Genomic DNA, 10,028 nt, shown 5'->3' with positions numbered 1-10,028 from the left:
AGCTGCGCCCTCCACAACTAGATTGAAGGACAACGACTTGAAGCTGATGGGCCCTGGAGAAACACTCTGTTCCCCAATAAAAATTAAAAATAAAACAAAACAAAATAAAAAAACTTGAGTCTAAAGCGTCACATATCAACAGTGATTTTTAGAATCACATTGGAGTCCAAATCATTTCTACTAAATCTCATTCAAAAACTCAGAGAAAGATGTGACATTTATTCTAGGAGGCCAACCGGACAGCCAGTTTTGGAACACTTGTTCCTAGATGGGCGTTAACCATCGCTGCCCACTGTGTCGCAACACAGTTGTTGTGAGGGTACCAAGGTGTATAGACTGAGGCATGAGATTCACATTTTTCTAACATTCTGAAAAGCCATTTCATTAGGCAAATATTTTTTAAGACAATGTTCAGTAAGAAAATTGGCATTGTAGCCAATATTTCTGACATTCTTAATGAAACAAATTTGAAAATTCTAAGAAAAATCAAAGATAGTTATTGTAAAGGCATTAATGTTACCGCGCTCAGGCTTTAAACTGTGTGATCAGCTACTATATGTTCTCAACTTTGTTGCAACTTATTGTAGGGAACATTGTTATTAAAGGCTTCTACAATAAAACTTACAAGAAAAACTTGTATCTCCTTTCTGTGTCTTAAACTTTTAATCGTTACATTGTAAGAGTGAAATTTAAGACGTTAAAGAAAATGATCAGATAAAAGGATTATGCTTTATAAAATCCAAACAATATTTAATTGTAAATTTTATATGTATGTAAATACTTTTGACACTCCTCCCTTCCAGAAGTGGAGTAATTCCTTCTCTCTTGAGTGTGGGCTGGACATAATGACTCACTTCTCATCAGGCTGATGTATGGTGTGTGACTCTGAGTATAGGACATAAAACCACAGCTTCCATCTTGGTCTCTCTGGAGACTGAGGCCTCCTGGGACCATCCAGGAAGAAAATGAGGCCTCTTCCAACAGCTCTATGACTGAGCCATGTTTCATGTGAGTCCTCCAGCCCCAGTCAAGCCTTCAGATGACGCAGCCCTGGCTGACAACTTGACTGCAACCTTGAGAGAGGCCCTGAGTCAGAAGCGCTCAGGTAAACCTCTCCTACATCCTGACCCTGGGAAACTGGGATACAATACCCATTTGTTGGTTTGAGCTGCTAACTTTTGGATAATTTTTTATGCTGCCATACATGACAAACACAGTGTCCAAAGAGAGAATGAATTATTGCACTGTTATTTGCTCTAAATTAACTATATCATATTAGACATGTCATTTGGTTTGCATTTTATTACCACTCACAACAATCTATTTACTTGAACTTCATTTCCAACTGTGACCCAAATAAACACAAAGGGAAGAGCAGGCCATCCTAGGCTGATTCTGTGATGGTCCCTAATAACAACCCTGGTTATTCACCTTCTCCCAGTTATGCAATGAAACATTAATATAGGTGCTGGAAAAGGGTTCTACAGATGTAACTAAGGTCTCAAATCACCTGATCTTAAGACACGGGGACTATCCCTGAGGAATGTCCTGATCAGGTGAGTACTGACGGGTTTCTACTGAGCAAACTTTCCAAGTGACAGGGATTCAGTGTGAGGCCTTTTCTCTACTGGCAGCTTTGAAAACGGAAGGCCACATGGCAAAGACTGCTGGTGGACACTTGGGGCTCGGGCAGCACACCCCTCGCTGACACTTTTCAAGGAAACAGGGACCTTAGACGTACAACTGGAAAAAAACTGAATCCTGCTAACAGCTCTCTCTGTAAGCTGGGAGGAAGATCCTGAGCTCGGGAGGAGCACGCAGCTTTGTGACACCCTGAGCAGAAATCCCATCCACACCGGGCCTGGATTTCTAAGGAACTGTGAGCAAATAAGTGGGTGTTGTTTTGAGCCACTAAGTTGTGGTAATTTGTTCCGCAGCAATAGAAAACTAATACACAGGCTCAACTGTGCAACAAACAAGCACACAGCAGTTTTTCCACTGGAATGAATCTATGAACTGATATGCCCACTAGCTTGTAATGAAATGTTTCCTTTTTTTGTATTTTTCAGGTAATGATTTTACGTGATATAAATTTTAATACAATCATTCATTCATTCAACAAATAATTTAATGCCCACTATCTATCAGGAATGGCTTCAAATGCCTGGGATACAACTTTGACCTAAACAGCCCAAAGCCCCTGTGCTCATGTACCTTACATTCTAGAAGCTTCCCAGAGTGATTTGGAGCCATTGGAGTGGTTTTAGTGAAGAAATGACACAGCCTCACTGATGTTAGCAGGATCGCCAATCCCTGTGGGGAGAACAGTCCTTAGCTGGCAGGTGAGGGGGTGGCACCAGTGCCACAATCAGGAGAGGGTGGTCGGAACTAAGGGGGGAAGAGGACCTGAGGGGTGAGAGAGAAAGAGAAGGACTGGAGAAGCAGGGGGAGGGAAAGAGGCAGAGGTGAATCGTTCTATAGCAGTGGAACTCTCAGGTTGAAATAAATAGTGTTATAGATCTTTAGTAAATTATCTGAGACGTGTGGGATGTTCTGACCAGAGGTTCCTCCTGGCCGTCTCAGCCCCTCCCCAGAAGAGGTCTGAGTGGGGAAGGGGCACCTGGGCACAGAGGAGAGTTGCAGCCTCTCCCAGACCTGGAGCTGAGCGCCACCGAGCAGGGCCCGATCAAAACCTGCAGCTGGAGGTCCCTGCTTCTCGCTGCCCACAGAATCGGCCCTCCCTGCTCTCCCACAGCCTAACCCAGGCCTTAGCTTTGTCCATTTTGCCTATCTCAGAGGTGCTGGAAGAGCCAAGCAGAATAAGGTCCAGTGTCCCGTTCCCTCTTCCCAGGCACCCCCGTATCCCCTGCCACCAGCAACCAGAAAATAGGTATGGCCTGCAGAGCCCCAAGTCTACTGAGGCTGATGCTGTGCTCCCAGGTGAGGAGGAAAGGAAGGGCATGGGGAGGAGGGGAATGGGTGTGACACAGACTGTTGGGACAGCAGGGTACAGAGCAAGTGGCTCTGGGACCGGAGGGCAAGTCCTGGCATGGCCCTGACCTGCAGTCTGTTCCCCAGGCTCGTGGGCAGTATCACACACTCAGCACTGGCAGAGCCTGGTGGGGCTGACCCTCTCTCTGAGGTGCCAGTCCCCACCCAAGGGCTGACCCTACGAGAAGAAAGGCAGGTGTAAGGAGGGATTAGTGCTCATATGTGCCAGGTCAGTCACCAGCTCCAGGCCCCACACACTGACTCAGCACCTCGCGTTCAGTCTGAGACAACCCTGGTGCGGGATTCTTCATTGTCACCAGGACTGACTGAGGGAGGGTGCAGGATACGACTGGTGTAGAATCTACCACCTTCCATCAACTCTGTCTTTCAGTCCAAAAGGTTCTCTCTGGCAGTGTCTCCGGGTGAGCCCCTTTCCCTGGGGTCCCCCGGCTCCCTTTTGGTTCCTCCTGGTTTCCTAGTCATATAAGCCAGGCTTCCTCTCCCCTCATCCTGGCCTCCTGGGCAGGCTGCTGGGAACGTGTGCCCAAGGGACTCGCAGGTGTGCACACACATACCCACCTCAACTCTGTCTGCGTTAAAAGGACGTATAAGCCTCCTCAAAGACGCTCAAACACACCAGCTGGGCATGACCTGAGCTCCTATGACCTGGCCACAGGGGAGCCCAAGACTGTCCAGCATCTTTGGAGCAGGCACCTGACCTGGCACATAGTAGGTGCTCAGTAAATGTGTGTCCTCTGGCCACAAACCACCCCCACCCTGCTGGCATCACGTTGGGTCTGTCCATTCCTCCTGGACCAGATCAGGGCGCAGCAAACTATAATCTGAAAGCTCAACGTGGTTTTTAAATGACTGGGGAACAAATTGAAAGAAAACCATATTCTGTGACATGTGAAAATTATAGGAAATACAAATTTAAGTCCATAAATAAATCTATTTGGGAACAGCCACACCCATTTGTTTATGTATCATCTGTGCCTGTTTTCATGCTATAACAGCAAATTTGAAAAGCTGTGACAGACACCACATGGCGCACAAAGCCTAAACTGGTTGCACTCTGGCCTTCTGCAAAAATGTTTGCCAACCTCAGTCTAAATCCGATCTTCTCAAAGTATCTGTGGTTGTAATGGACTGAAGGTTTGGGTCTCCTCCAAAGTCATATGTTGAAATCCCAACCACCAATGTGATGGTGTTAGGAATTGGGGCCTCTGGAGTTGGTTAGGTCATGGGGGGGAGCCCCTTTGGATGGAAATAGTGCCCTTATAAAAGAGACACCAGAGACCTCTCTTATCCTCTTTCCACCATGTGAGGATGTAACCTGGAAGAGGGGTTCACCAGAACCCCACCATGCTGGCATGCTGATCTCAGACTTCCAGCTTCCGGTACTGTGAGAAATAAATGTCTGTTTTTTAAGCCACCCAAACTGTGGTACTTTGCTCTAGCAGCCTGAGCAGACTAAGAGAGTAGGGGAGGACCTTAAAAAAAACCCTCCAATCCATCAATGACTTTTTTTTTTTGTAAAATACAACAAAAATAAATTACTAGAAACAATGACAAAAAAGAGACATACAAAGTGCAAGCCTAAAATACTTATTACACTTGACAGACATAAAATTGCATTTCAACAAATACAACCAGAACAAATATAGCACAGGGGAGATTTTTAAATTATAAAAACTTCACACATTGTTCATTGAAAATGTGGCTATATGTGATGGATACAGTGGCTTAACATTACACCTGTAATGTTTTGTTGTTCCTCAGTCATAACTAAACAAAAAGTTAGAAGTAAGGGAGCAATTTGCCATATTAAATGCCAATATTTATACTTTGAACAAATACCCTGTATATCTACATTTAAAGACTTAAATGTGACAAATGATTATTCTTCTTGCTTATTAACTTACCTAATCTAAGTAACATTAATGACACCATCACTCTTAGGGGAAAATGTATAAAGAAATTGTTTTGCTGTTTTATTTTGATAACACTCATAGTAGAAAACTGGTCTCACAGAGTTATGTTGACAAAAATACAAGAAGGAATTTTAAAGCAATCTCAACAAGCTCAATTATTTTTATTTTTAAGTTTTACAAGAGGAAGCAAGTGATGCTGGATTTTCAAAACGCATGTTCAATCCTCCACTAGTAACTAGTTCCAAAATATGATCTTATAAGTTTATAGTTATACTCAAATTATTTTTGGATGAAAAAATGAATTCTGGATCTATGAATTTCCAATGCATATGGCCTCTTTTGACAGAAAATAAAATCGAAACATCCTATGAAATTATGAAAGGTTTTCTGTGAGCATGTTTATAGATGTGAAATTTCAAGATTATCACCTGTTTTGGTGATAATTGTTATTAAATTAAGAACATGTCATAACAATTTACAGAAACTATTCTAAGCTTCTATCTTTTGCTTTTGCTCTTAGATTTTATTCGCCAGTGAAAAACATGGTGCATGGAAACGTTAAGGTCAAGGCTGTCTTATAAACAAGTCTGACTGTGCACTTCACATCGTCACTAGACTCGTCTCTACGTTGCCAAAACATTAAGATTCTTCCTATAGATCAAACATTCTCAACAGAACTGTCCCCCTCAGTAATCATTGCAACTGGGCGTGTAAAAACAACTGTTCATGCTGTTTCCATTTTATCGCATAATGAAGGGAATGACTTCAAATTCAATACATTCATCTTTATGTAATTCATAATTCTCCACATCGATAAGCATACTGTTCAGTTCAGCTGATATTTTTGTCATAGCGAGACTTTCTTCATGAAGGAAGCAGTGCATTGATTTACACTCTGGCACAAGTCTCCCTAATCTGAGTGACTGACTGGTCTAGAATGTTTTCCCGATGTAGCAGCTGCAGCCATCAGAACATACCGTGTTTCCCCAAAAATAAGACCTAGCCGGACAATCAGCTCTAAGGCGTCTTTTGGAGCAAAAATTAATATGAGAAGGTGGTGGGGACTAAGAGGGAAGAGGGCCTGAGGGGTGAGAGAGACAGAGAAGGGCTGGAGAAGCAGGGGGAGGGAAAGAGGCAGAGGTGAAGGGTTCTAAAGCAGTGGAACTCTCAGGTTGAAATACGTTGTGTTATAGATCTTTAGTAAATTATCTGGGACCGAGCGGGGTGTTCTGTGGAGCTGCCTAAACTCTAATCGCCTCCTTGTGCTACTCAGTTTAAAAGTAATAATTATGTGTCCCAATAAAATATGTGCACTGCTGAGATGTGAATTATTCATAAAAACAGGCAACATAGGAGCCCTGGTGAAGGGCATTTTAACTGCTTTGAACACTTGCAGCTTTGAGGTTGTCCATGTTCCTCGTTGAAATGCACAGTAACAAACTGCTTCCACGTTTTTCTTTGGATTGAGGATGCGGGGACTCAACAGACAAACTCAGGGCTGCGGAATGAAGATCATTTTACAGTAGAAACATCCGGAGTCACAGGTGTACCGTCTGGGAAAGTGAGACTTAGGAGCTTTGAGAGTCTGGCTGCGGCGCTGTTTACACACATTTCTGCACCAAGGGGGACAAATCACGGTTTTACAAATTAGCTTCCTGGTGATCAGGGGTTTCCAAGCTTGTTCCCACTGTGGTTGATAAACAACAAAGAGACTGGTCTCTATGAGAATCTCTAGCAGGTGTTTTCAGACACAACTTCTCCAGGGTGAAAGAGAAAAGCCCTGTCCTTCCTCTATTCCCAGGGCGAGCTCACTCTGTGGCACCAAGTTCCCAGGGGGTGTCTTCGCCCAGAAGGGTCCAGGGGGAGAGGTAAAGGGTGGGAGGCAGGGCGTCCATTTCAGGGAGAGGGATTCCGGGAAGAGAAGAGGAGGAAAAGGGGCAGAGCCCAGCCTGGTTCCTCAGACCGCCCCTGGGTCAGGACTCAGGGTGACAGCGTGACACAGAGCGCTCAGTGCAGGAGGAGGGGTCAGGGCAGAGTCCCAGGTCCCCTGAGGGCGGAGTCTGGGGCGGGGAAGCTCAGTGTTGGGGAGTCCCCACCTCCCCGCGGTTTCACTTCTCCTTCTCACAACCTGTGTCGGGTCCTCCTGTCTGGAAACTCGTGACGCGGCCCCAGTTCTCACTCCCATTGCGTGTCCGGTTCCCAGAGAAGCCAATCAGTGTCACCGCCTTTCCGGTTATAAAGTGTCCCCAGACCCCGAGGATGCGCGTCATGGGCCCCGGAACCCTCCTCCTGCTGCTCTCGGGGGCCCTGGGCCTGACGGGGACCCGGGCGGGTGAGTGCGGGGTCGGGAGGGAACGGCCTCCGCGGGGGGAAAGCGAGGGGACCGCCCGGTGGGGACGCAGGACCCCGGGGAGGATGTGTCCCCACAGCCCAGACCCCGCCCCGTGTCCCGCCCCCTCCCGTCTCCGTCCCCCCACTTTTCCGTCTCCCGGGTCCCCGCCCCTCCCGGCCCATCGGCCGCGGACCCGGGACCCGCGCCGGGAGGAGGGTCGCCTGGGTCTCAGCCCCTCCCCGTCCCCGTCCCCGTCCCCAGGCTCCCACTCCCTGAGGTATTTCTCCACCTCCTGGTCCCGGCCCGGCCGCGAGGAGCCCCGGTTCATCGCCGTCGGCTACGTGGACGACACGCAGTTCGTGCGGTTCGACAGCGACGCGGCGAGTCCGAGGATGGAGCCGCGGGCGGCGTGGATGGAGGGGCCGTGGGGGAGCAGGTGGAGCCGGGGTACTGGGACCGGAACACGCAGATCAGCAAGAGCAACGCACAGAATTACCGAGTGGGCCTTAACAACATCCGCGGCTACTACAACCAGAGCGAGGCCGGTGAGCGACGCGGCCCGGGTCCCGGTCACGACCCCCACGGACGGGCCGGGGTCTCCCCGAGTCTCCGGGTCCAAGCTTCACCCCGAGGCTGCGGGACCCGCCCGGCCCCTCCCCCCGGGAAGAGCCCGCGGGGCCTTTGATCCGCTTTCAGTTTCAGTTCAGGCGCCAAAACTGCGGGGTGGGCGGGGCGGGGTTAAAGGTCGGGGTTAAAGGTCGGAGCTGACGGCGGGGCGGGGTCAGGGTCTCACACCCTCCAGAGGTTGTACGGCTGCGACGTGGGGCCGGACGGGCGCCTCCTCCGCGGGTACAGGCAGGACGCCTACGACGGCGCCGACTACATCGCCCTGAACGAGGACCTGCGCTCCTGGACCGCGGCGGACACGGCGGCTCAGATCACCCGGCGCAAGTGGGAGGCGGCCGATGAGGCGGAGCGACGGAGGGGCTACTTTGAGGGCACGTGCGTGGAGTGGCTCGGCAAATACCTGGAAAAGGGGAAGGAGACGCTGCAGCGCGCAGGTGAGGGGCCGCGGGGGCTCCTACGAGGAGAGGAGGAAATGGGATCAACACCCGGACCCCCCTCCCCGACCCCGAGAGATGGAGTCCGCCTGGGTTTTCAGATCCGGTACCAGAGAGCGACCCCGAGGGCCCCCCTTCTCTCAGGGACAGTTAGGGGTGCAGTCTCTCAGGGGATGGAGGGGGGCCCGTCTCAGAAATAACTGAGCAGCGGTTCCCTGTGACTCTGGCAGCTGCTCTGGGAACCCGGGGGACTTTCTCTCTCAGGCCTTGTTCGCTGCCCCGCACACAGTGTGACTGAGCTGTGACCCCAGCTTTTCTGAGTCATGTGGCCTCCACCCAGCTCAGGACCAGGAATCCCTTTTCTCTCCATCAGAGACCTGTCTGAGACCGGGCTGTCTTATTCTGATTCTGGAACTTTCTAAAGACTAGAGATTATCCCGGATGCCTGTGTCCAGTGTGGTGTGTGGGTTTTGTGCTCCCTTCCCCCACCCAGTTGTCCTGACCAGTCTCAGGATGGTCACATGCCCACTGCTGGAGTGTCCCCTGAGGGATGCAAAGGTCCTGAATTTTCTGACCCTTCCCCTCAGACCCTCCAAAGACACACGTGACCCACCACCGCACCTCTGACCATGACGTCACCCTGAGGTGCTGGGCGCTGGGCTTCTACCCTGCGGAGATCACCCTGACCTGGCAGCGTGATGGGGAGGACCTGACCCAGGACACGGAGCTCGTGGAGACCAGGCCTGCAGGGGACGGGACCTTCCAGAAGTGGGCAGCCGTGGGGGTGCCTTCTGGAGAGGAGCAGAGATACACGTGCCATGTGCAGCACGAGGGGCTGCCTGAGCCCCTGACCCTGAGATGGGGTACGGATGGGGCCGTGGGCACAGAGCCTCTTCTCAGGGAAAGCGGGGGCCTCTGGAGGACGTCAGGTCGGGGCCTGGGGTCAGGGCCCTCACCTTCCCTTCCCTTCCAGAGCCGCCTCCTCAGGCCGCCATCCCCGCTGCCATGGTGGTGGGCATCATTGCTGGGCTGGTCCTCCTTGGAGCTGCGGTCCCTGGAGCTGTGCTGTGCAGGAGGAAGTGCTCAGGTAGGGAAGGGGCGGGGACTGAGTTGTTTTGTCCCACTGGGGCATTTCAAGCCCCAGGTAGATGTGTGTCCTGCCTCATTAGTGGGAAGCACCATCCACACACGTGTGCTTTCCCTGTCTGGGGCCCTATTTGCTAACACTTTATTAATGCACATGTGAAAATGAGGCACAGATTTATCACCTTGGTGATTCTGGTGATGGGGACCTGATTCTCAATAGTCACAGGTCAGAGCTAAAGTTCCCTGCTTAGGACAGACCTCCAGGAGGGTGGTTGGTCCTGTCCCCACACATGTATTTTCCTTAGCTTTCCTGATCTAGCCGTAGTGGGTCTGCAGTCACAGTTCTGGAAACTTCTCTGGGGTCCACGATGAGGGGGTTCCTTTAGGATCTTATGGTCCTGCTTCCTTTTGGCTTTTCATGTGATGTTTTCTTCCCACAGGTGGAAAAAGAGGGAGCTACGCTCAGGCTGCAGGTGAGTGTGGAGGGGGGTGATCCCTGTAACCCTTGGAATAGATTGAAGCCCTTGGGTGCTCACCCACCCCCATAATTCCTCCTTTAGCCATATCTGCTGTGAGCTCTGACCACATCCTGTTTTGTTCTCTCCCAGGCGGTGACAGTGCCCA

General features: G+C 50.2%; 1 pseudogene across 1 annotated transcript; it reads left to right on the top strand.

Moving 5' to 3' along the window:
• Positions 1 to 7,098: 7,098 nt before the first annotated feature.
• On the top strand, positions 7,099 to 9,557 carry LOC148758820 (HLA class I histocompatibility antigen, B alpha chain-like; annotated as a pseudogene). The gene is made up of 5 exons (XR_016020325.1): positions 7,099 to 7,257; positions 7,519 to 7,802; positions 8,043 to 8,318; positions 8,906 to 9,181; positions 9,292 to 9,557. The product of XR_016020325.1 is annotated as an HLA class I histocompatibility antigen, B alpha chain-like (transcript).
• The last annotated feature ends 471 nt before the right edge of the window (positions 9,558 to 10,028 follow it).

This window comes from Rhinolophus sinicus, chromosome 2 (assembly GCF_057876585.1).
Source record: "Rhinolophus sinicus isolate RSI-liver-muscle chromosome 2, RSI-T2T, whole genome shotgun sequence".
Taxonomy (NCBI): Eukaryota; Metazoa; Chordata; class Mammalia; order Chiroptera; family Rhinolophidae; genus Rhinolophus; species Rhinolophus sinicus.
This window is presented reverse-complemented; position numbering and strand designations above follow the sequence as displayed.